Source organism: Saimiri boliviensis, chromosome 4 (assembly GCF_048565385.1).
Source record: "Saimiri boliviensis isolate mSaiBol1 chromosome 4, mSaiBol1.pri, whole genome shotgun sequence".
NCBI classification, from domain to species: domain Eukaryota; kingdom Metazoa; phylum Chordata; class Mammalia; order Primates; family Cebidae; genus Saimiri; species Saimiri boliviensis.
The window spans coordinates 61702076-61728753 of record NC_133452.1 but is presented as its reverse complement, the minus strand read 5'-3'; the positions used below and the strand labels follow the sequence as shown (position 1 = coordinate 61728753).

The following is a 26678-nucleotide window of genomic DNA, read 5'->3' as shown; positions in this document are numbered from 1 at the left end:
CTAAGTGACTCCAGTCTCTTCCTCCATGGCCTCATGACCTTATTCTCTATGCATCTCTGTATCGCCACATGGCCTTCTTATAATGGCACTAGTCATGGGATTTACAACCCACCTTAATGTATGACCTCACCTTAACCAATTATATCAGCAAAGCTTCCATTTCCAAATAAGTTATCTTCTGAGGTTCCAGGTGGACACTAATTTTGGGAAGGAGACTATTCAACTCTGTACAAATAGAATATATCAACCTCTTAATTGGGGGAAATGCTGCCTTTTGTCTTATTTGGTATGGTGGTGTGTTAATTAACTCATAAATTTAAGACAGTCTTTTGCTATCATTTAAAAGCACTTTTCTTGTTGTATTCTCGGGGAAGATGAAGAAAATCTGATAGCCCTTCTTGTAATATTGCCATTATTTGTTTTACCTTCCTTCTAATTTGTGCAACTAAGGTTTTCCCTGTAAATTTAGAAGTTTTTCCAGTTCCAAATATTTTTCTTAATTGCAGTATAATTAATCTTTCTAAGAAATGTTTCCCACCCCAAGACCATGAAGATATTCTCTTGTATTTTCTTCTAATTTTATGTGGTTGTATTTATCACAGTATAAAGCCTATGATTCATCGTAATTATTGTGTATGATGTGAGATAAGGCTTAGAGTTCACTCTTTCCCCATTTGGATATGGAGTCATCTCAACATCATCTGTTGAAAAGACATTTCTCTCCTCATTGAATTCCTTTGGCACCTTTGTCAAAATAAATAAACCACATGAATCTATTTCTGAACCATTGATTCTGTTTTGTTGATGTTTTTATTTATCCTTATGCCAAGTCCGAACTTTCTTGGTTACAATAACTTTATAGCAAGTCTTGAAATTACATAGTGTGAATTCTCCAACTTTATTTTCCTTTTTTAAGATTATTTTGTAATTTGCATTTGAATTTCCCTATAAGTGTTTAAAAAAAAAAAACCTGCTGGCATTTTAATTAGGACTGCATTGAATTCAATTTGGAAAGAATTGAAAATTTAACAATTTTGAGTCTTAAAATCCATACGTTTGATATTATCTCTCCATTTACTTAGGACTTCTCGAGTTTAGTCTTTAGGACTTCTTGAGTTGGGTGTTAGAAATATATGTGCAATTTTTGGTGTAGACATTTTGCACATTTTGTTAAATTAATCACTAAGTCTATTTTTGGGTTTTGATGTTATTGTGAGTGATACTTTTACTCCATTTTCCAGTTAATTGTTCCTTTTACACAGAAATTGAATTGATTTTTGTACAATGACTTTGTATCTTACTACTAAACTACTTCTAAGTGACCATATATATAGTAAGACTTTTGTAAATTACCTGTATACACAATCATATCATTTGTGAATTAAAAGTCATACTTCTTTGCAATCATTTTGTCTTTTAATTTTTAAAATTTCTTTTCTTGCCCTGTTATAGTGGCTGGAAATCCAGGATAATGCTGATTATAAGTGGTGAGAAAGGACATCCATGCTTGTTGCTGATTTTAGGTTAAATTTTTAAAATATTTAAAGTATGATGTTATCTTTAGGTATTCATAGACGTTCTTTACCAAATTGAGAAAGTTTCTTCTATTCTTAGTATCCTAAGAGGTTTTTAAAAATCATGAATGAACATTAAATTTTGCAAATGCATTGTCTACATCTATTGAGATGATCATATAATTTATATCATTTATTCTGTTATCATGGAGAATTACACTGATGGATTTATAATGCTAAACAAGCTTGCATTCCTGAAGTGAATGCCAGTAGATTATGACATACTATCCATTTTATGAGTTGATTAATTTTATTTACTAATGATTTCTTAAGGATTTTTGCGTTTATATGCATGAAGGACATTGATTTACAATTTTCTTTTCTTATAATATCCTTGTCAAGTTTGATGACAGGATTATGGTGACCTCAAAACAACAACAAAAAAATAGAAAGTGTTGGCCCAGCGTGGTGGCTCACACCTATAATTCCAGCACTTTGGGAGGCTGAGGCAGGCAGATCACTTGAGGTCGGGAGTTCGAGACCAGCCTGGTCAACATGGTGAAACCCTGTCTCTACCAAAAATACAAAAATTAGCCAGGCGTGGTGGTTGGCACCTGTAATCCCAGCCACTTGGAGATTGAGGCAAGAGAATCACTTCAACCAGGGAGGACGAGGTTGCAGTGAGCTGAAATTGTGCCATTGCACTCCAGCCTGGGTGACTCCATCTCAAAAAAAAAAAAAAAAAAAAAAAAAAGGAAGTGTTTGTTCTGTTTCTATTTTCTCAAAGAGCTTATCTAAGGTATTTTATTTCTCCCTCAAGTATTTGATAGAATTCACAAGAAAGTCATCTGAGTTTTAAAGTCTTTTTATGGAAAAGTTTTTAATTACGAATTCATTTCTCAAAATATAGAAGGCTTTTCTGGTTTTCCATTTCATCTTATGTCAGATTTGGTCAACTGTGTTTTTCAAACAATTTGTTGTTGAATTTATTAACATCAGTTGTTCATACTTCCTTATTATTTTAATATTCTTAGTGATGTAGAGATGCCCTCTTTCATTCTTCTGCTGGCAATCTGCATTTTTCTTTTCTTTCTTTCTTTTTTTTTTTTTTTTTGAGATGGAGTTTTGCTCTTGTTACCCAGGCTGGAGTGCAATGGCGCGATCTCGTCTCACCGCAACCTCTGTCTCCTGGGTTCAGGCAATTCTCCTGCCTCAGCCTCCTGAGTAGCTGGGATTACAGGCACGCACCACCATGCCCAGCTGATTTTTTTTTTTTTTTTTTTTTTTTTGTATTTTTAGTAGAGACGGGGTTTCACCATGTTGACCAGGATGGTCTTGATCTCTTGACCTCGTGATCCACCCTCCTCGGCCTCGCAAAGTGCTGGGAATACAGGCTTGAGCCACCGTGCCTGGCCTGCATTTTTCTTTATTTTTTTTTTTAGTCTTGTTAGGGGTTATCAAGTTCAAAGAACTTTTGATTTGCTCATATTTCTCTATTATCTGATTTTTAGTCTATTGATTTTTGCTCTTAATTTGATTGCTTCCTTTTTTTTTTTTTTTTCTACTTTGGACTTAATTTACTCCTCTTTCTCTAGCTTCTTAAGGTAGAAGCCTAAATATTTGATTTTAGATTTTTTAATTTTCTAATATGAATATTTAAAACCACAAATTCCCCTCTACTCACCACTTTAGTCACATCCAACAAATTTTAGTATGCTGAGTTTTTCTTTTCAGTTTTCATCAGTTCAAAATATTTTCTAATTTTCCTGGTGATTTCTTCCTTAACCCAAGGGTTATTTGGTAGCATGTTTTAATTTTACATATTTGGGGTTTTCCTGATGTTTCTGCTATTGACTTCTAAAACCCTCTATATGATCTCAATCCTTTGGAATGTACTGAGGCTTGTTTTACGGCTCAGCTTATTGTCTTTGTTGGTGAATGTTCCATGCACATTTGAAAAGAATGTGTATTCTGTAGTTGTATAGTGTTCTATAAATATTTCTGAGTTAAGTTAGTTGATAGTGCTTTTCAAATCCTCTATACCCTTATAAATATTTTAGTTGTTCTATCAGTTACTGAAAGTGCAGTGTTAAAATCTGCAGCTATAATTGTGGAATTGCCTATCTGTCCCTTTATTTCTGCATGTTATTTGCTACATGTATTTTGAAGCTCTGTTATTATGGTACAAATGCATTAAGAGTTTCATGTCTTCTTGATGATTTGATTCTTTTATTATTATGAGTGTCCCTTTTTGTTTCTGATAAAACTGCTTCTTTTAAGTCTACTTTGTATGATATTGCTATAGACACTCCATCTTTCTTATGACGAATGTTTGCACAGTATCTTTTCTTGACCTTTTACTTGTAACCTACCTGCAATTTTATATAAAAAGTATGTCTCTTGTAGCCAACATAGTTGAGTTGTGTTTCTGTTATTCAGTCTGATAATCTCTGCCTTTTAATTTAAGTGTTTGCTCCATTTATATTTTATGTAATTATTGATAGACAACAGACTTGAGTTTAAGTCTGTTTGTTTATTTTTTGTCCTTTTTCTCCTTTCCTGCTCTCTTTTGCATTAAATTTTTTAATAATTTCTTTTCATCTCTGCTTTTTGCCTATATATCATTGCTTTCTTGGCTCAAGTTCACTTGTACTTTGCTCTTCAGTGGCTAATCTGTTGCTAAGCCCATCCAGTGATTTGTACGTCTTGTGTTGTATTTTTCAGTTCTAGAATTTCAATTTCCGCTTGTTTTTATCATTAGAGTTTTCCCATCTCTTTTCCTTACATTATTTAACATATTCAAAATAGTCGTTTGAAAGTCCATTATCTGATCATTGATTTCAGATAATTGGTGCTGTCAGTCTTTCATTTTAGCCATTCTAGTGGGTGGAATTTAATTTGCAATTTCTGGATTATTCGAGATGCTGAGCCCTTTTTATGTGCATATTGGCCATTTACATATCTTCTGTTTGAAATGGTTGTTCAAGTCTTTGACCCAAATTTTATGGAGTTGTTTCCCTCTTTCATTATTGAGCCGTAAGAGTTCTTTATGTATTCTGGAGAATAAGTCCCATGCCAAATATAAGTACTGCAAAACCTCTCTCCCAGTCTGTGGCTTATCTATTTACTCTCTAAATACTGTCTTTTAATAAGCAAAAGTTTTTAATGTTTGAAGTTCAGTATAGCAATTGATATCAAATAATATAGCAATATAGCAATTGATATCAGATAATGGACTTCCAAGCAAGTATTTTGAATATGTTAAACTAGGTCAACTGTGGATATGTTCCTTTTTTTCTAGTATTTAATACACCTTGGGAATGTGGTTTTTTGGGGGTTTTTTGTTGTTTTGAGATGGGGGTACCTCAATTTGTTGCTCAGGCTGGTCTCGAACTCCTGGGTTCAAGCCATCCTCTTACCTCAGCTTCCTGAGTAGCTGGAATAGACTATAGGCACACGCCACTGTCCCCTGCTTGGATAGGCTCCCATTGTCTGTATTTTTCTTGACTATGGGTAACATTTTCCTGCTTCTTTACATGTCTAATTAAACAAAAATTATACTCTTAAAAATTGTGTTAAACAGTGGATAATGTAACAACATACTAATTTTTTTGCTTGGTTTTGTTTATTTCCCAGAGTTTCAGGCCTTTTCTCTCTCTAGGGGCTATTCAAATTTGCCTGCAATTGAGTTGGGCTAGTGCCGAGCTGCAGCTTTATTTAGATTGAGTTTGCCTGTCGTTTGCTTAATACCCAACCAGTCTCAACCATTTTTTGTTTACCTTTGCATTCAACTCCCGCAGGATCCCAGGATCCAAAAATGAGTAGAATGTTAGCAAAGATGTGATTTTTATCTGCCGATTAGCCTGTCCTTCACTGGTCCTTTCTCAGCAAAATTCAGAAAGGGGGAGGTTTGGGGTCTTTTAAAAATAGGTTTATATTTTTTATGTATGTGTTTTGTGCCACTTAACAATGCATTGCTTTTCAGCAACAAATCCATCTTTCTTTCCCCTCTCTGTGATACTGGGGCCCAATTCTGCAGACATTACTTCTTTGCCAGTTGGCTTAATATTAGGTCCTGTCAACAGAGGGCATTGGAGATACACTGAGAGTCTGGAAGAAGAATAAAGGACTTTTTCTTCTTACAGCGTTCTATTTTTCTACCTGGTGGCAAGCAGGTCAATGAGCAAGGTCCCTGGCAGTGTTAAATAGAGGAGGGCAGTTCTTTGGCTTAGCAGCAAGGGCTCCCCAATATCAGTCAATTTGCCCTGTCCATGGACAGGAGTCCAAATCGCAACCTTGCAGGGCTCCCCTCTTTCGAGTTTCAGCGTTCCTTCATCATTTACTTTTCTGTCCATTTTCAGGGTAGTTACTGCTCTCTGCATTTACGACCTTAGAGTTTTTATATTAAAACTTCCCTATTTCCAATTGCCGATGTGGTTTGTGTCTTCTGACTGAACCTGAGGGTCCTTCAGATTCCAGTCCCTCCTAGAAGCACATGCTGTTACGTAAGGCCAGCTGACTTTTTGTAAATTCTGTCTATGGTAAGCCCGCTCTTCCATCGCAGACCCAGGTCACACACTCACTGCTCTCCAGACAGCCCTATCTTTATGCGCACAATTCCCAACTCCTGTAATCCTTTCCCCACTCCCTTTTCTGGCTGGGAACATACAAAGTCATCCTTCCAGATGGCCCAGAGGGCATCTCCTTGGCGAGACTCCAGTGCTGCATCCACCTATGCCTGCCTACCCACTCCCCTCCCAAGGTATGGAACCTATAACTCTGCTAACCCTAGGAAGAGCTCATTTCTTTCCAAAATAGAATCCATCAAGATTTTTTTGTATCCATTACTTTCCACTAGTCTCATAGGAAAGTGTGGTTTTAACTATTCCAGGTTTTTGCGGGGGCTTCCCAGGACCAAAAGTCTTTCACGTACTTCTACACCCTAACTGGAAGCAGAAGCCTCCAGGTGTTCTTGCCTATGCAAAGAAAATTCCTGGAAGGATATGTTGTTGACAGGGCTTATGATTGAGAAATGTGGAGCTGGGGTTAACGCATGAAGGGTGGAGAGAGAAATCCTGACTTTTGACTACCGTCTTCGTTATTCATTTCTTTATTCAACAAACATTTCTCAAGTGCCTCCTACATACCAGTGTTCTGGGCACAGAGGATACAGTACAAGCAACAGAATATAAGTTCATTGTTTTAATGGAACTTATATTCTAGTGGGGAGAGACTGACAGTAAACAACAAATGATACGCAGTAAGTCGGGGGATGATAAACGTTACAAGAATAAATTAGATTAAGGGGGATAGAGCAGGATGGCAGTGAGCATGTGAATTGACATTGATGATCTGGGTCTCACTAAGGCAGGCGTCCCCAAACTACGGCCCGCGGGCCGCATGTGGCCCCCTGAGGCCATTTATCCGGCCCCCCCGCTGCACTTCAGGAAGGGGCACCTCTTTCATTGGTGGTCAGTGAGAGGAGCACAGTATGTGGCGGCCCTCCAACGGTCTGAGGGACAGTGAACTGGCCCCCTGTGTAAAAAGTATGGGGACGCCCGCACTAAGGTATATTTGAGCAGAGACTTCAAGGAACTCACAGCTGTGAGCAAATGGAGTGAAGAACGTTCCAGGCAGAGAAAGCAGCAAGTGCAGAAGTCCTGCAGCGGACCGTTCAAAGACAGCCAGGAGGCCAGGGTACCGGGCGCGGAGTGACAGAGGGAAGGAAGGCTAGGAAATGGGGTGGGAGAGGAGTGGGGGCAGAGCAGAGAGTGTCTTGTAGGCCACTTAGAGCACTGGCTCTTTTCCTGAGGAGAATGTGGAGCCACTGGGCATTTCTGAGCTGAGCAGAAATGTGATCTGATTCATTTTAAAAGGCTCATTCTAGCTGCTAGATGGAGAGCACGGCTTTGTGGATTCTGTACTAATTTACTAATTTGCATCTGAAACATGAATGTGCACGCGCGCGCACGTGTGTGTGTGTGCCCGTGCACGACTTGTTAACTCAAAAATGTAAGGAAAGAGAAAGGTCTGCTACAAAAGAAGCCCTGGCAGAGTGCCCATGGTTCCTGGAGGCCAGGCCCCCTGGGAAGGCAGGATGGGATCCAGGGCTCTACTTCTCAATTTTAATTTCAGGCTTTCAGATGCAGGGTGCCCAAAGGAGAGTCTGGAGGGGCCAGGAGAGAACTGTGGGCCAGAATCAAATTCCAGTATGTTGCAATTTGCATTCCAAGTATATCTAATTTTCAGAATCAAAACAATATTTTATACCTATGTGTATATATGTACACACACACACACACACACACCCCTGTTTAATTTTTAAAAGTGGCTTAGCTCTCCAGACATCTTCTGCTAGCAGAGACTATTATCCAGTTGTCCGTTTTTTAAAATCTCTGGAAAGGATAAAGTGTGGCAAAACTGAGATTCTTGAGGCAGCCCAGGGCTGAGAAGGACACAACTCTTATCTGAATGGAGGGTCTCTTCCCTCCCTAGAGTGTGGCCAGAGGGTGGAGTCTGCTGGCCATCCAGTGGCTGGGGTGGGAGGTGGGGGTGGTTGAGGGTTGGCAATCAGAGTGGGGTGGGTTGGAAGATGGTTTATCATTCCCCTCCCCAACTTATAAATTCCTTATATTAATATATTTGGCCCAGGAGCCCCAGCCCCAAGCTCGCTACCCTCACAGGCCCCGGTTCCTGTGTATACATCTGGAAAGTAGAAGCCTGTCGCATTGCTGGTCATGACTAATTGTGAGTTCTTCTTAATCCTGAGCTGGACTCTGCCTCCCAGAAACTCTCTCCCCTGGCCCTAGCTCTGTCTTCTAGATTTACGTCGGGGAGTTCACTTCCCATCTGTATGGAAGAATAATTCCATTTGCTGGGGAGTTTCAAGGTCGACTCATACCTTCCGCTCTCCTCTGTCACCTTTCCCCTCTGTGGCCCAGACCCAGGACATGCTTTCAGTGATCCTCAGACCCTGCCTTGCACATTCTGTCCCTTGCAATCCCCTCTACACCTCCCTGCTCTGTCCTTGCACACATAAAGTCATCCAGAGGGCTCGAAGGGCGACTCCTTGGACAGATGCCCCTTGTCCCTCAGACGGAGCCTCTCCCTCCATGCACTCCTGTGGCACTTGGTAGGTATTCCTCACAGTGCACGGGCATCATGGTGACTTCCCATGCTCCAAACCAGATCGAGAGCTGCTCTCAGGAAGGATTTGTCTTTTTCATCTTTGTACCCCAGGCCTTTCACAGGGATAAATAAGTTTTATTTGTATGTTATCTGAGGATGAATAAGTTTGTGTTGAAGAGATTGAATGAATGAATAAATGAATGAAACTAACCTGGGCGCCTATCTATTTTTACACGACTAGGACCTCACATTGCTTTTTTCCAAGTCTTAACAAAGATGGAAAAGAAAAAGGAAAAGAAAAGACGTGGGCATGTTTTCTGACTCAGAGGACTGGGCTATTTCCACAGTAGGTAATTTTTGGAACAATAAACAGCCCTATCCACACCATCACCACCCCTCCCCAAGGACAGAGCTTGTAAGTAATTTGCGTAGGAGAAAGAGAACAGGCATTTACTGAGTGGCACCTGTCACATGCCAGGTCCCGCTACGGCATCTTTCATTAATCACCTAGTTAAATTCTCATAACTCCCTCCTGAGGGAAGCCTCACCGTTCCCATTTTATAGGTGGGGATCTTGGCGCCTTTAGGTGCCACATTACAGCAAACAGTAATGTGGACCCATGTGCTTGACCTAACCTCCCCCCTTTTCCACACCACAGTGTATCTCTGAGAAGGAAAAGCGCAAGGAAGAAACAGAAATTAACAAAGAGAGGTAATGGGGATGGGAGGGCAGTTGGAAATGACTTGACTAAAAGAGAAGAATGATAGCGAGAGCGGGACGTCAGGTCACACAGGGGTGTGTTGCTTCCTCTTTCTCTCCCTTCAATCCCTCTTTTAGGTACAGGAGACCTAAATGTGTTTGAAGGCCAAAGGTAACAAGGCAGCAGAGAAAGACTGAATGTTCCAGAGAAAGAGTAAGTGAATTAAGGTCTTGGAGAAGGTCTCCAAGTCAGGTTGGGATACAGGTGTCTGGGCTAGTGCAGGACAGGGGGAGGGGTTTTACTTCCTCTGGAAAAGAAAGAAGCGGTGGTGGGCGGGGGGGCAGTCAGGGCTGGGCTCATGCCTGTAAACCCAGGTCATTAGGAGGCCAAGGCAGAAGGATCACTTGAGCCTAGGAGTTTGAGACCAGCCTGGGCAACAAAGTGAAACTCTCCAAAAATTAAAAAATTAGGCAGGCATGATGGTGTGCACCTGTGGTCCCAGTTACTTGGGAGGCTGAGGTGGGAGGATCTCTGGAGGCCTGGAGCTGAAGGCTGCGATGAGCTGTGTTCGCAACACTGTATTCCAGCGTGAGCAACAGAGTGAGACCCTGTCTCAAAACTAAGCAAATAAAGCGGCAGCCAGAGCCTGACTGAGGGTTTTACAGTCAGTCGTCTCAGCTAAGCCTCGCAATATGCCTATGCTGGAAGCATTCCTACCTATTTCGCAGGTGAAGAAATAATGGGTATAGGAAGCAAAGAGAGGCTTGAAGGGAGGCCTGGAGGGTGCGGAGCAGGCATGGAGTGGCTGTCAAGGTTGAAGCCTTCAAAACCATATGGCCCAAAAATCTGAAATGTTCTCCATTTGGCCCTTTCTAGAAAATGTTTGCTAACCCGTTGACTACACCATCAGCTCCATGAAGGCTAGGATCACATCCTACTTATCTTTATTCTGAGGCGATGCCTAAAATACAGTGATATCAACAGATACTAACAAAGTATAAACGAATAAATGAGAAAACATCAGATACCATCTGTTTTAGCAGCATGCCTAGTCTCACTAATTGTGAGGAGGACTGAGACTGTGGCCTTTTGAAAGCATCACGTCCTGCCATTTTAATACCCCCATTTAAATGAAAGTGAAGAATGGCAGCCACTGCTGGAATACTTAACACACCTGCAATCCTGACACTGGCCTGATTTTATGGGCCCTGATGTTTCCGTTACATGAAAGCTGTCAAACTACACTTGAAAACCCCAATTACGGCCAGACTCAGCCAAAGCCACATTTTCAACTTGACTCTGTGTTCTCAGAACTATAAATTTTCCAACTTAGCTCAGTGAAGAATGACGTCAAGTTGTACATATGTGGCGAGCTGTTTTATAGGCCCTCACATCTAAGAGCACAAAGCAGCTACAATCCTGGCAATGAGACCTGATGAGAAACCAGCCTGGTTCTGAACTATAATATTCCTAATTATAATAGGAACAATGGTATTGAAATTTGACAGACATTACCTCCGAGGAGAGCCAGGATGGGTCTGGAGTCACAGCGCCTGGGAGCCAAGAGATTGTCACGGAGGCCACAGTTATGAGTTCTTGAGCCATATATTCCCATCGAGCTCAGCGAAGTGGCTAAGAAGATACTACTTCTCTTCTCTTCTTTCCCCATTGAATAAGACGGGATTCACCACAGGGCCAGGGATGGCACAGAAGCACCTGTGCCAACTGCCTTCTACTTTTCCCACGCAACAAGGGCCCAAACAGCTTCCAACTTAAGGGCTCCCTCTCAACTCAAGGACAATCAAAACAGGGATGTTACCCTCTAATAAACAATTAGCAAGGGCTCAGCCCGACAATCTATATTATAGTCAGAGTGTTCAATACGTGTTCACCTGCTCCTCACAGCAACCTGTGCAGGATTCCTAGAGGAGGTGATCCTTGAAGGGCAGGAAGCCCTCTTCTGGTCCTTTGGACACTCATCTGACTTTGTGTCTTTGCACATCGGGGTGAATTGTTCCATGTGGCTTGCCCATCATCGATGCTTAATAATTATTTGTCAGGCTCACTAATTAACAAATATAAGTAATGCCACCAATTGGTTTCTACTTCTCCACTGATGTGGTGAGATCTATCAGCCACTCCCCAGAGCATAATGGGGATTCTGCTCCTTAATGCTGGCCTCTGGTGGGCTCACTACTCTGTACCGGGCCTTCCAGGACTTAGCATTGGGCCTCCAAAACTGGCACTGGACGGTAACAGAAGTGGCTGGCTTTGAGTATTAAGTCCCCAACCCAGTCTGGCATTGGACCTCTTTCCTCCAAATAATCCCACCATCTCCCACTGGAGCTCCCCCGGCAGCCCTGGGACTCATGGTGGAAGAGGTGATGATGGAATTTTAGTGTGGATGGACCCGGCCATTCCCAAGGCTGCATCACTGACCCAAGGGCAGCTGGCATCTCTTTCTCTAGATTCTTGGCTTTGCCCATGGGGTGCCTGCAGCTGGGCAGAGCCTCAGGCCCCATCCCACGAGAATGAACCGCCTGCCCGCTGGCAGAGTTGGCTCCCTCTATCCTGGGCTCAGGTGCTCCTGTGCATAAAACAGCTGGCAGCATCAGGGAAAGGAGAGGAGAGAAATTTAAACGAGTCTTAAGAGACTGGAAAAATAATTTGGTGAAATGTTCCTGAACTTTTTTTTCTTTTCTTAATGCCCATAAACGTCAAGGTCCATGGATGCTAACAGCTTTTGATTTATGATGCCTCTATTGTTGCATTGTATTTAAACCAAATATGAAAAGGTAGCAAGAGTAAAAAGAGCCTTTTACAAAATGCTTTGGGATCCCTCATGGAGTCAGGCCATTTCTGTCAATCTTTGCCACCACTTTATTAAAACAAGGGCTCTGGTCGCTGACAGCCTAGTAGCTAATTGCTGTTGGATGCCAGCCCACCAGGCATCTTCCTCCTCCCCTTCTTAGAAACTCTGTACTCCCCTCCCTCAGGTCCCTTCCTCTAGCAAGACCTTTTAAAGGCCGCTGAGGGCCAGGAGGGAAGCTTGCCTTGGGTAAACTCTGTGGGGCCAGGTCTCATCCAGCTGCCGTAGCACAGAGATATTCCCAGGACCTCTAATTAAAATGCCTACAGTCCAACCAATATGCTCCTGTTTCATTGCTCAGGGGTTACAACGCTCCCAGCGAACGCTGAACACAAATTAACAAAATGCTGCGTCAGCCTTTCTTGTCCCATTACAATGTTATTGTCATATTTATTAGCACAATTCCCTATAGGACACTGGTCGGAATATCTAAAAAGTGAGTTAAACACTCTCCTCGGCTATACAGGGAAAACGCTCTGCCATTTCCCCGCGGAGCACATAAACTTTGTTTGCAATTTGTGCTCACAGCAACTCCCAACCGAACACAATCCATTCCTGTTCTTGCACGGGAAGGGGGATACGTTCTCTCAAACTGTAATGATCTTCCAGCCAGGCTACTGTAAACTGACTAGGTTGTTGCCACTGCTTTTATTTCAAGGAACAGTTCTACTACCCATTTACAAAATGTACCAACCTACAGCACTTCCATGAATTAATCACAGCCTGAGGGGAGCATAAACAAACTTCACTGATCACGTTGCTCTAGATCACATTAGCCTGATTGCTTGGTATTTGGGATTGAGTAGACTTCTGCACATCTCTCACTCAGTTACTCGCCACCCTTTGTGTCTGTCTGACTGCCGCCTTCTACACTCCTCTGCAGGGAATGGGATGTATCCTACCCAGAGGAAAGCTGAAGAGGGAAAATACCTCTTTGGAATGTTTCACAAGGAAGGAAAGATATGTTACTATGACAGCTTGTTCTTGGTGATCACAATAACACACACCCCAAAACCTTTGGTCTTCCTCCTTGCCCATCAGAAAGATGATCAAATCATACAGCAAGAGAAGGTGAAGGTTCTAAATACTATACATAAAGGTGGCGCCACGGCAGTCTGTGTGGAGAAGCAGGGTCCCGGGCGTGAAGTGTAAAGTGCTGGTTTGTTTCTTGGGTTGTGTTTTTTTTTTTTTTCTGTAGAGATGGGGGTCTCACCATGTTGCCCAGGCTGGCCTCAAACTCCTGGCCTCGAGTGATCCTCCCATCTTGGCCTCCCAAAGTGCTGGGATCCCAAGCACGAGCCACTGTACCCAGCCTAGAGTGCTGTCTTGAAGGACATACAGAACTTCATCACACGGAGAAGTGAGAAAAGAGAACTCCAGGACACAGGAAGAGAATATGGAAAAAAACACAGAGGCTTTGAGAATGTACAGGGGAGGGCAAAAGGCTCCTGTGGCCTTTTTCATTTCTATTTTTGCATATGTTTTATAAGGTGTATAATGTATTAATACAGGAGTACACATATAAAATCTATCAATATACATGAATATATATATATATACACGTTGGGAATGTATACTCAAGAATATTTTAATAAATAATTATAAATAATATACATGTGGATTGAGATGATTTAATGGAGAGCACAGGCAAAGCATTTGGCCGCTATCAGTGTGAGCAATGTAATCCAGCTGAGATTATTAAGCACTAGAGTGAGTGAGTAGATCAGTGCTATGGTTTGAATGATAGTAACCCCTCCCAAACTCATGTTGAAACTTAACCCGCAATAGAAGGATAGCTTCTGGGAGATGATTAAGTCATGACAGCAGATCCCTTCGCACCCTTATCAAAAGGCTTGAGGTTGAAGGGAGCACTCTCTTGCCCTTCCATCCCTTCTGCCATGTAAGGACACTTCATCTGTCCCTTCCAGAGAACGCAGCAACAAGGCACCGTCTTAGAAGCAGACAGCAGCCCTTTCAGACAGCAGTCCCGCTGGCACCTTGGTCTTGGTCTTCCCAGCCTTCAGAATCATGAGAAATCCATTTCTATTGTTTATCAATTACCCAGTCACATGTGTTTTGTCGTAGCCATACAAATGGACTAAGACTACCAGAACTTCATCTTACAAAGAGAAACTTGGCGCAATGTGTGAAGTGGGTTAAAGGAGGAAGAAAATGTAGGCAGAGAGGCAGGGCAGAAGGCCATCGTGGTGGCCCTGTGAAGGGTGCCAATGAGAGCCTGAGGAGGAGCCACCAAGGGGTGGATGGAGAGAGAGAGAATGCAGGAAACTTCGTTGAAAGTAACATCCATCAGGACCCGTTTCCCAGTTGGAAGGTGTTGGGTGAGGAGAGTTTGGGATTCTCAAACTCCCAGCTATCTTGGATAGCTGGGAAAGCGATGATACCTTTAATGAAGACAGAATAAAGGAGAAGGGGAAGATGGGGGAAGGGAGCAATGATGAATCCAGTTTTGGGACCGCTGAGTTCAGGGTACCTGTGGAACAGGTAGGTGGAGATGTCCATTAAAACAGTTACAATTCAAAACCAGAACGCAGGTAGGCCAGCAGAGGAAGCCTTCAAGCGCCTAACCTCATCACATAATTATTCATCACCCTCTCTCTGTCCATCAGGATCTGTAATCCCGGCACTTTGGGAGGCTGAGGTGGGAGGACCTGTTTTCTCTATTGCATCTTGTTTTTCCTGGTGTTCTCTACATGCGTTGATCCCTCTGAAAAACCTGGGGGCATCTCTCTATGCCTGGCACTGTGCTCATGTGGTCAGAGGGAGGGGGAAGTTAGCAGGCAGAGAGAGGCTGGATGCTCCTGGGCAGACAGAGAAGAGCACTGTGAGCATCGGCCTCTGACCTGGAGGCTCACACAACCCTGGGAGGTGAGAAGAAGAGGAGTCCGTGACTGTCAGGTAAGGACCCCAACACCAAGTGTGCTCAGGCTCACTCCTCTCACTCTGGCCCTCCCCACACTGCCTGCCATACTGAGTGGGGCCCAGAATTGTCTGGAAATCTTCAGTCAAGAGGCACCAAGTGACATGTGGATAGAGAATGTCGCCAGCCAAGCCCCAGGAAAATCACTGGTCCTAGACAGGTTGGTTCACTGGTGCCTCCTCTCATTGCGTGGGATGTACTTTGTGAACCCGGACCACTGTGGGGAGGAAGAGGGCAGAGAGGGGTATTCAGTGGGAGCCAGAAAGGAAGAGATAGGTGGAGATTCCAGTTGCTCTGAGCTGGAGACATCAGATCATCTCCTCTGCCCTGGAGTAGAGCTGAAACCTTCCGGAAGTCTCGTGGCTATCTGGAATGAGTACAGCAGGAATGTGAGTGGCCTAAAATTTAAAGAAATCATAGGTGTTTCGTAAGTAATAAGAGGCCATTATGAGGCACATTGACCGTTGATCGCTTATAGGGAAACAGATTAAACTGTCAGATAAAATCTTAAAATAAGCACTCTTATAAACGGAATTATTCCCCCAACCCCAAAAATCATATATTGAAGCTGTAACTCCCAATGTGAACTGTAATTGACAATAGAACTATTTTCTCTTTGTTTGTAGAGATGGGGGTCTCACTGTTTCCCAGGCTGGTCTACTCCTGGGCTCAAGCAATCCTCCCACCTCATCCCCCCAAAGTGCTGGGATTACACATGTGAACCACCACTGCCAGCCTGGAGATAGAACTTTTAAAGAGATACTTAAGGCTAAATGAGGTATTATTATAAGGATGTGGCCCTAATTCAACAGCGCTGGCGTCTTTATAAGAAAGGAAGAGACATCAGGAGTGCAACCATAATGAGGAAAAGCCGCATGAGGATCGTGAGAAGGCAGCCATGTGCAAGGCAAGGTGCACTGACACCTTGATCTTGGACTTCAGCTTTCAGAACTGTTAGAAAATACATTTCTGCTGTGTAAGCCACCCAGTCTGAGGTATTTTATTATGGCAGCCCTAGCAAACTGATACAGCATCATAAATACATTTTCTTCTTTAACACAGGAACCAGATCACTACTGTTTCCTTCCTTCCTATTAATACATAATCAAAATAAATACAACTTGTTTTGTGAACTTGCCTGTTTTCTTGATCGCATTTTGTTTCCTGCTGTTCTCTGTATTACATTCTGCACCAGCCTACCCCTACTCCTCTCTCCAGCTGAAGACAGGTGAGAGAAATAACAGGTGTACTGATCTGCAGCACTGTGTAAACGGAGGGCTTTCCCAAAGGCCCCCATCAAAAGGCATCAGTCTAAAAGGAAAAAAAAAAAAACAAAACTGCGTCTTCCTCAATCTCTCTGAAGCCCCTCTCAGTGATTTCCTGTTCTTCAATGACATTTCCAGTCTAAGAGGCCAAAGAGCTAAAACTGCTGACCTAAAGACTTTTCCTTCTGCTTCTGGGGACAGTCTGGACTCCAATTCACAGAGACTGGGCAGTGGGCAAGTGAAATTGATGGCGCCAAACAGCATCATCTAAACAAGCAGATCCCAGAGGGGGACGTGAAAACGTCCAGCTTCCTTTATAGCCATGAGACATGGACCGGTCATAGTGTCCATGATGTCGTATTTTAACCATCCCATCTGAACTGTTGAGCAGCCCCATTCATGTCACCACCGAGCCAGACTTCACATTAAATAGTGAGAGAGGGTTTCCAATGATCTTGACTTCCAGGGCAGGTGTTCTCTCACTAGAGGACCAGGTGTGTGTGACGTGTGGTCCTGTGTGGGAGCCAGCAGGGAGCCTTAGCTGCAGAGCTGTGGGCAGCCGAGGCACTGCCCACAAACACAGTGGCCAGTTATGGTTTGCTGGAAACTTCCTCTCCCAGGAGGACAACTGGAATTCTGAAGGGGAGCACAAACATCCCCAGAATTAGTCACCACCAGGGACAGTCTTTAAAAGATGCTCTGAAAATAAAAGATACCCTTCCCAAGAAAACAGAGGATCACAGTCCCCATAGATGAACTGAACAATACCACCAGGGTCTCAGCTCCAAAGCCTCCAGATCAGAGACAGCAACAGCCTAGGGCTCAAAGCAGTGCCTACCGAGCTTCAGACCTGGGGTGCCACCTTTGTAATATTAGCGATGTCTGATAACTTCTGTTATGTTTAATTTTATGTGTCAACTAGATTGGGCCATGGGTGCCCGGGGATTTGGTTAAACATTATTCTAAGTGTTGCCTGTGAGGGTGATTTTGGAAGAGATGAACATTTGAATTGGTAGACTGAGTAAAGCAGGTGACACCCCACAATGTGGGGGGACTTCACCCAATTCACTGAAGGCTTGAAAAGAACAAAAATGCTGACCTTCCATGGGGTAAGGGGAACTCCCCTAGCCTGACTGCCTCCCAGCGGGGACATTTTCTTTTCTGCCTTTAGACTCAGACTGAAACGTGAGCTCTTCTTGGGTCTCCTGTCTGCTGGCTTTTGAACTGAACTATACCATAGACTCCCCTGCATCTCCAGCTTCAATCACAGGTCTCGGGACCCCTCAGCCTCCATAATCATGTGACTCACTCCTTATAGTAGAGCTCTTCACACACACATGCACACAAACACACACACACAAACACACACACACACACAAACACACACACACACACACACAAAGAGGCCCTATTGGTTCTGTTTCTCTAGAGAAACCTAACTAATACGTTTCCTGCAATCCTAATATTTACTAAATCTTTAAATGGCCTATTTAAATAAATACATTTTAATGAAATTTTACTGTCACACTTATAAATTCAAATCACATGTTTATTGTTAAAAATATAAAAATATAGACTGGGCGAGGTGGCTCATACCTATAATCCCAGCACTTGAGGAGGTGGAGGCAGGAGGATGCCTTGAGCTCAGGAGTTCGAGACCAGCCTGGGCAACATGATAAAACCCCATCTCTACTAAAAATACAAAAAATTAGCTGGGCGTGGCGGTGGGCATCTGTAGTCCCAGCTACTCAGGAGGCTGAGGTGGGAAGATGGCTTCGGCCTGGGAGGCAGGGGCTGCAGTGACCTGAGATCACGGCACTACACTCCAGCCTGGGTCATAGAGTAAGACTCTATCTTCAAAAAAATTACATATATATATATATATATATATATATATATATATATATATATAATTGGCCAGCTTGGTCTCTAACTCCTGGCCTCAAGTGATCCACCAGCCTTGGCCTTCAAAAGTGCTGGAATTACAGGTGTGAGCCACCATGTCAGGCCATTTAAAGGTGCTTTCAAAAATACCATATGTATGATAAACTAATGCACAATCCGAAGGAGACTGACACAAGATAGAAAGAGTCTTCCCATTTAGCTTAAACCTACAGTTTTCAGAAGAAATTCACTAGCAAGCATCTTCCTAGAATGTCAAGGGCACCCCAAAGTTCCTTCCATGAAAGAGGGCTCTGCATAGTGATCATGTAGGAATCTGGCGAAAGAGAACCATGTTTTTTCTAAGTCTTAATTAATCAGAGTGCTTGGGGAGGCAGCAGAAAGTAAAATGAGGGGCGCTCTGATCCCCCGGTGCTCCACGGTGATGGTAGCACTGCAGAGGGGCATTTTGGAAATGTGTCAGTGATGTTTGTATCCGATACAATGTTGGGGGCAGAGTGGGCATTCCCGGCACTTAGAGGGCAGAGACCAGGGATGCTGGGTGTCCCTCAATGGATGGAGCAGTCCCACACAGTAAAAGCATTGTCTCACCATATAGAAATACCCCATTTTTCTGAATCTGGGACTAACTTATTTTACAAATAAGCAATATGTATTTCTGCTCAGCTGTAACAAACACTTTATCATTTTCCAGGAATGCCATTAGTGCATAAATCAAAGGAAGACTGTTTATTTTCTTCAGAATTCCAAAAGTCGTGTATCATTTTGAAAAATCACACCCCCGCAGCAGCTCATGTTAGCGGAGTCACCAATCCCACTCCTCTGACTTAGACTTCACTGGAGGGGTGGCCCACCCTGAGCTTCTGGGAGCAGGTGTCAGCCCCTGATCACTTCATTCTGTTGCCCAGAGGCGGGTGCCTACCTTGGAAGTAATTAGCAAATACTTTGCCTCATTCTTCTTTATATTTCAGTTATGACATTATATTAATTTTTCTTAAAAATTATGGGTGTGAGTGGGTTATATTATCCAGGAATTTCACTTCAGGATTGTAAACTGAGTGCAAAAATATATGTGCAATAAAAGTGGGGGTTGGGGCTGACCGGACTGAGAGCTCATTGCTTTAAAAGAAATTTTCGATGGATCAAAAATGCCTTTCCAAGTGGAAACACCAGGGAATCATTTCCTTTCTGGAACCTGCCGGACCTGGAGCAGCCCTGCCAGGCCGAGCACAGCAGCTGGCGCTGCGGCATGAAAGAGCTCTTTCTCTTTAGCTCTCACAGGTGAAGGACTCGGATGCCACAGCCACGCTCAAACTGGAGGAGGAAGGACTCACAGACTCCTGGTGCCACGTGACCCTCAGTAAGTTAGTTATGTTTAAGTCTCAGTTTCCCCATCTGTAGGTTGGTGGTAAAAATAGCCCCTCCTGTATTGACTTCCTGTGTGGATCAAACCAGATAAGATAAAGCATGTTTAGTGCTTCTCTCAACATCCCGGAGCGCATAATGCTCAATGGATACAAACGTGTATCATCATCCGTACAGCGTTTACGGCTTACAAAGCCCTTTTCCATATGCTGTTTCCTTTGAACCATTCAGCAGTGGGGACTGACAAGGAAGAACATCTCCAGGGAGGAGACGAGGTTCAAGGATGCCATGATCTTTGCCCCAGGTCACACTGGTAGCCATGAAACTGGCTTTTTGGAACTAGAATCCACATGGCTCCATTTAGATTGATTCTGTGCAGCTCTGAAGACAAGTAGGCTCTCAGAGGAGGAAGACGGTACTGCAGAAGAAAGGTAGGAAATCGTGAACTCTGGAGCTTCCTCACAATGGAAGGATACAGCCCTGTGCTGTCTGCCTCCTTCCGAGACGCACGGGGGTAGTTTGGGCCTTGACCTGGGAGAGAGGCCTTTGAAACCCATTCAGTCTGAGAATCCAGGATTCACTTTGCGATCACTTCTCAGGGTACAAGTTTTTGCTTTTAAGTCTTTCTTTGACTGTTAGATGTTTTTCCCTCAAAAGTATTGTTTCAGTCGTTATTTTAACTTTTCCACAAAGGAGTTAGCTAGCTGGAAAATGGTCTGGGACTTCAGTGGTGCCGAGATTCCAGCATAAAGTCTTACTCTGTGTTAAATCTGCACTCTCAGGGATGAGAAAGAAAACCCCTGAAACTGATATTCCATCCACGAAGTACACACACAGAATACAGGAACTCTCTGCCAAAGCGTGGCCTGGGTTTGCTTAATCTTGTCCAGGAAGTTCTGTGACCTGTGTTACCTGCTGTTAGAAATCTACAGGGACCAGTTGGACTTTGGTCCTGTGGATTTTTTTTTCCTCAGGCATGAAAATGTCAAATACAGTCATAAAAACAATGACCTAACCTATGCCCACAAATACATTTTCTAAAGGATTATACTTCCAGTCCATCTCACACCACCGTGATCCCAAGCCAATGAATAAGAACTCAGTTTCTCCACGTTTGACCTCAACAGAGATTTGGGTTGCTTCCAAGTAAATGCATATTAGACAAACCTTTCTGAATGTACCTTTTTCTAGGCCAGACACAATAGCTTACACCTGTAATCCCAGTATTTTGGGAGGCCAAGGCGGGTGGATCACCTTACGTCAGAGCTTGAGACCAGCCTGCCCAACATGGCAAAACACCGTCCCTACTAAAAATACAAAAATTAGCTGGGTGTGGTGGCAGACACCTGTAATCCCAGCTACTTGGGAGGCTGAGGCAGGAGGATCTCTTGAACCTGGGAGGCAGAGGTTGCAGTGAGCTGAGATTGCACCACTGCACTCCAACCTGGGTGACAGAGGGAGACTCCATCTCAAAAAAAAAAAAAAAAAAAAAAAAAAAAAAAAAAATTTCACTGAATGTACTTTTTTCTTATTCTACTATCAGATCACTTTAGTTGCTTTATTATTCTTTCCTGGGTTCTTGCCAAACAACTTCTAACTAAAAGGGAGGGCCCTAGAAAGAAAGAACCAATCCCCTATATCATCATAAAATTGGCCCCCACACATTCTCACACATATAACCTCCCAAATCGGGTACTAACTTCATATCCCTGGAGAGAGTTTCTACTCACCTGGTCTCATTAAAACAGCACACAGTTGTACAGCTTCTCACTGTGGGACCAATTAACCATTTCCCCATCAGGCACCAACACAACCCCACCATGCTGTTCGCCCTCTTTATTTATGTTAAGTCTCTAGTATTAATTATGTGAAGACACTCAAAACAAGAGCTCTATATTCACACCATAGGTGGCGATTTCAAGCATTAAAACCGGCTTTTTCCCCGCCACCATTTCTATGCTTTGTAATTTGCATACCAAAATTTAAAGCTATCTACAGTTATCCACTTGAAGCTTTTTTGCAAATGAGGTTTTAAAAGTGATACAGTCAAGCACGCTTGAGCACCTTTGGCATCTGAAAGGGAGAATTCCCAGGACAAGGGGCAGCGCACAGATGGCTGCTGGGTCTCAAGGCAAACTCCCCCGGCACAGACCACAATGGCGACAGCATGGAACCCGACAAATGACCACAGATTTCTCACGACTGAAAACATGACAGAAATCTATTCCCACGGTGGAATTCTCTACTGATCAAGGAACCCAACGCTTTGTGCGACATCTGTGAGTTTTTCTCTTTGGAATAAACAGCATGTCTTAACAGCTAATGGTTTGATAAAGCCTTGACACCACCAACATCTCCCAATAATGAGGGCACTAAATCCTAAAGAACTGTGAGGGAAAGAGGTCAGCCTCTTCTTTGGAAGGCCACAAAGAGTGAGAATGATTCTGTGTGTGTGTGTGTGTGTGTGTGTGTCAGAGAGAGAGAGAGAGAGAGAGAGAGAGAGACGGAGTTTTGCTCTTTTTACCCAGGCTGGAGTGCAATGGCGCGATCTCGGCTCACCGCAACCTCTGCCTTCTGGGTTCAGGCAGTTCTCCTGACTCAGCCTCCTGAGTAGCTGGGATTACAGGCACACGCCACCATGCCCAGCTAATTTTTTTTTTTTTAATTTTTAGTAGAGACGGGGTTTCACCATGTTGACCAGGATGATCTCGATCTCTCGACCTCGTGATCCACCCGTCTTGGCCTCCCAAAGTGCTGGGATTACAGGCTGAGAATGATTTGTATAGTCATGTAATCACTCAGAAAATGATTAGACCCAAAGGAGTTCTTTAAGTTACATGACCTCCAAATCCTGTCTCCAAAACCAGAAGCATGAATGCCCTGGAACAGCCTTATGTTTTTCTCTTCAATTCTTCCTTTCCTCATTCACCAAGGCAGACTGCTTGTCAAAACAGGATTAAAATCCTGAGGCCAGCCCCTGGCCGACTTGAAGGCTGCGTCCAAGGAAGAGCCTTAGACATGGCGGCTCCAAGTGTTTCATAGGCCTGGTGAGCGGGGCAGGCCCTGGCTCTAGACACCAGGGAAAAACATACTCCTTAGTGTTCAACCCTGGTTTTCTCATCAGAGCGATGATGTCCCAGGATGACCTGTGGACAAAAGAGGGCAGGAGAAGAGAAAATCTTTTCTTCAAAAGAAAAAGCCCCTAAGGTCTATATGCTGAGAGCTGTATGCTACTCAGCTGTTACTGAAATTACTAAATCCTTTCTGAACAGCACTAGAGGTACGAGAGGGAGAGTGAAGGTCAAGGGCTCGGTTGGAGGGGAGAAGGAACAGGCTCCCTTCCGTTTGTTTTATCCCCCTGCCTCTTTGCTCCATGCCACTTTCTCCTGGCTGGATTGAGACACAGTCAGAGCAGTTCTTTGCATTGTCCAGCTCAGCACTGGTTCCCAGGTTGAGCAGTCTTCATGGGAGGCTGCACATTTCTTTAGGATTACTTTCAGGCCATATGCTTCTGTTGTGAAACAATGAAGCCTTCTCTATAATGATCAACACAGGGAGAGGAAAAGGGCAAGGGCTTTTGTTACCAAATATTCAGCTCCCCAAAGTTGAGTCCCTATCGCAGGACGAAGCAGACAGCAGCACCACCTTTCCACCACAGCAGGGCTAGGCAGACAACGTCACCGCCTTTCAAAGCACAGTGTTGACATTATTTGTTCCTGGCATATTGATTTTCTCATAACAGCCAGCTCCACTCCTCCTCCGTCTTGTGTGTCTTCTGGAGAAAGTCAGAACGCTCCTCAGCCAAACCCATTTCTCAAAAGGCTAAGACAGCCTGGCTGCAGGAATGTGCAATCATTCTTGAAAATCAGCAATGCTGGGTTGCATTTATCTGATTAATAAATGCAACTGCTTAAAAAAAAATTAAAAAGCACATCTGCCTCCCCCGACAAATGAAAATGTAGGTAGCATGTGTCTGAGTTGGTGGCAGAGTAAAGAGGAGTTAATAAAGTTTCTTATCACTGGACTAAAGCACAACTGGTAAAACTGGTATAGTAACAGTCATCTCTGGGAAACACGCAATGTGGATCTCAAAATCTACTTCCATTACTTCAGAGTGTCAAATGGACTCAGTGGAATGACTTTTCAGCTTAATACAAAGTGAGAACTGCCCCTGGGAAATAAATGCCTTTCTGTCCTAAAATAGTAGCCTAAGAAATCATCATTCCAAGAAGTAAGGTGTGTTATCTTCTTCATGGAAGCAAAGGGCTTCTGATTGCTAAGTGCTGATTTATTCCAGAATGCACAATTGTGGCTTGCTGCTGGTCTCCACCCCACCTGAAGGCAGGGACGTTCTTGTCTGTGTCAGAACTGCCTGCTTAACCCAGCAGGAAGCCTTATCACCGGTATCCAGCCCTGGCCATGTCTCTTGGCTGAGAGAAGCAGGAACCCAGCAATGCTGACATCTGAAAGATTCAGAAGGAAGAGAGAAGGCTGACTTTTGAAGGGATGTTCTACGTCCATCACCACTTGCCTTCCAGCTGCTTTGCCCAAATAGAAGCGTCCCTCCTGAAGCTGTCCCTGAATGCCACTCACTAATGAGCAGCCGCACTGGGAGGTGTGTGTGTATGTGTGAAGGGCTGTTGGGGGCCAGGCTGCTCTGCAATGCTGAATGCTCCTGTGCCTTTTCAGACATTCATATATGCAGATCAGAAGCAGCTAAATTCCAAATCTCTGTAAGCACAACCAAAATGATGCCCTCTCGCCCAAAGCATCTCTTCAAGTCTCAATCGAAAGCTCAGCATTTGACAAACCACAGGTGAGAGTTTGCAGAAACATGAAGGAGTAAACCCTTGCCAGAAGTGAAGCCAAGGTGAGTGCAACAACAATGAAAAACTCTGAGAACCCACGGACTGGCAGCCAAAGCGCTCGAATTTGGTATGGGCGTAACAACGAACACGGGGTTCGCCACGGCGATTTACGGCAGAGACTGTATTAGAGATTTATAGCAGAGACTGGAGTACTGCGCTCTTGCAAATGCAAACATTTGGGGTGGGGAAAGGTAGAAAAGAAAAAAACAATGAAGAAAGAGAAAGTGACATTCAAATGCAATTCCCAGATTCCAAGTTACTCTTTTGACCTCAGAAATTTTACCATGAATTAGGTGATCCTAATGGTCCGTGGATCATGTTGGAAAATGTCACAATAGATGTTTGAATTTAAATTCAGCAGGTTTGCCAAAAGACCAATTGTTAAAAATTGGCAGCATTCCAGAGAACTTAGTAGGCTGCATACTGCCCCGGGGGCTGAGTGAACTGCTAATTCCAGAGAAAGTTAATTATCACCTTATTGATAAAAGGGTAATTTTTTAAGCTTGTGGTGTGGCTTTTGTGACTCATTAATTAAAATTTAGAGTAATTTACTAGACACCTTGGTGGCTTCTGTTACATTATATCAGTACCAAGCCATTTAATGTCTCTCCCAGGGGCTATTTATAATCCCCTTCGTCTCTCCTCACCTGTCTGCTTTTGAAGGCAGTGAAAACATTAAAAAAATGTGTAAAGCTCGAACTAGCCTTTTGGGAGATTGCAGAATTAAGAAATAAGATGTCCAGGGAAGCATTTTTTTAAAAGTTCCTTCTTAGAAATGTCAAATTTGCCCACCAAAATAAAGAAGCTTGTGTGATCACACCAAAGGCAACTGCTTTCACAAACTTCATCCCCAAAATGTTAGACAAGATTTTATGCGCCATGATAATTCGATTTAAAGAGGGTCTTTTCTCATCTCCTTTCCCATCTTTCCCATTCCATCCCCAAATAAAATCTGAGGGCTCAGGGGAAGAATGACCAGGGAGGTGCTTGGCATCCTGAAGCTCCCAGCCCAATGAGGGGTAGCGTCGCCTGCCACTTTCTTCAGGACTTGTGGAGTGGGATGGACACCTCCCGGCTCCCTGCCATCTACCCATGGGATATTGAGGCTTCCAAGGGCACAGACTTGGGGAAGAAAATTGTCCTGCAGATCCTTAACAGGGCCCCTGTGAGTGCCTTTCAAGCTCCAGCCACCACCTCTGCCTGGACCGAAAGTTCGCTAAGGTGCGTGTCATAAAGGATGTATGGACGAGTGCGTAATACGTCCTAGGGCCACACAAAATTGTAAACAGACCTATGAAGCACTCTAACATTTAAGGCCCAGATTCCCATAAAGGTTATTTCTCTCTGAGCATTCCTTGTTATGATTTCAGGAAAGTGTATTACGTTCCCTAAACGTATTGAAATGAAGTATCTGTGGTCAAACATTAAGATTAAAAATATATATATACATCAACAACAGAGATGATTTTCTCATTTCAAATTTTTGAAATTTAAAAAATTCTATCTTTGTACTTTGGGGTAGTGCTGGAATTTTTTTAATAGGAAAATGTTACGGAATATTTTTTAAAGTCGCTATTGTTCTGAACTCTGATTATACAAGTTCTTGCAGCAAGTGACAGTCTGTGGGTCTGGCTTGTTTTCTGTGGGCTGAGCTGCTTAGCTTACCTGCTGCTTGCTAGAGGAGACAGCCTTTCACCCTTGCCCCCAGGAGACAAGAACCAGAAAGTGAAACTGCTTCCGCTGGTTTCCCTCGCCTCGAAAACACACCACCAAAAGCAAAGAAATGATGAAAAGCAACTTACTCTTGTTTCTCTTATTGTTTTCTTGTCTATTACTGTTCATTTACTTTTCTTTTTTTTTTTTTTTTGCAGCAAAATAAAAGTAATTTTAGTGTCACAGGGAAGAAATGTAAACATGTTAAACTTGAAAGAACTGGATTTTTGTGAGATTTGCACTTTCGTTTTAATTCCACAAATGAAGTAAACTGATGAATTTACCAAAAATTTACAGCACTCATCTGCATACACAATTTAAAGAGCTAAAGAAAACACGTTCATAGTTTTAAAAACATCTCTCAAAAAGCTCGTTTAAAGGTAAAGATTTTGAAGCCACCAACTTCCCTAAAAGTG

At 43.3% G+C, this 26678-nt stretch overlaps 1 protein-coding gene across 6 annotated transcripts in view; it reads right to left on the bottom strand.

Moving 5' to 3' along the window:
• SCML4 (Scm polycomb group protein like 4) overlaps positions 1 to 26678 on the bottom strand; it is a 123067-nt gene that overhangs the window by 94706 nt on the left and 1683 nt on the right. The gene's annotated exons all lie outside the window — the stretch shown is intronic.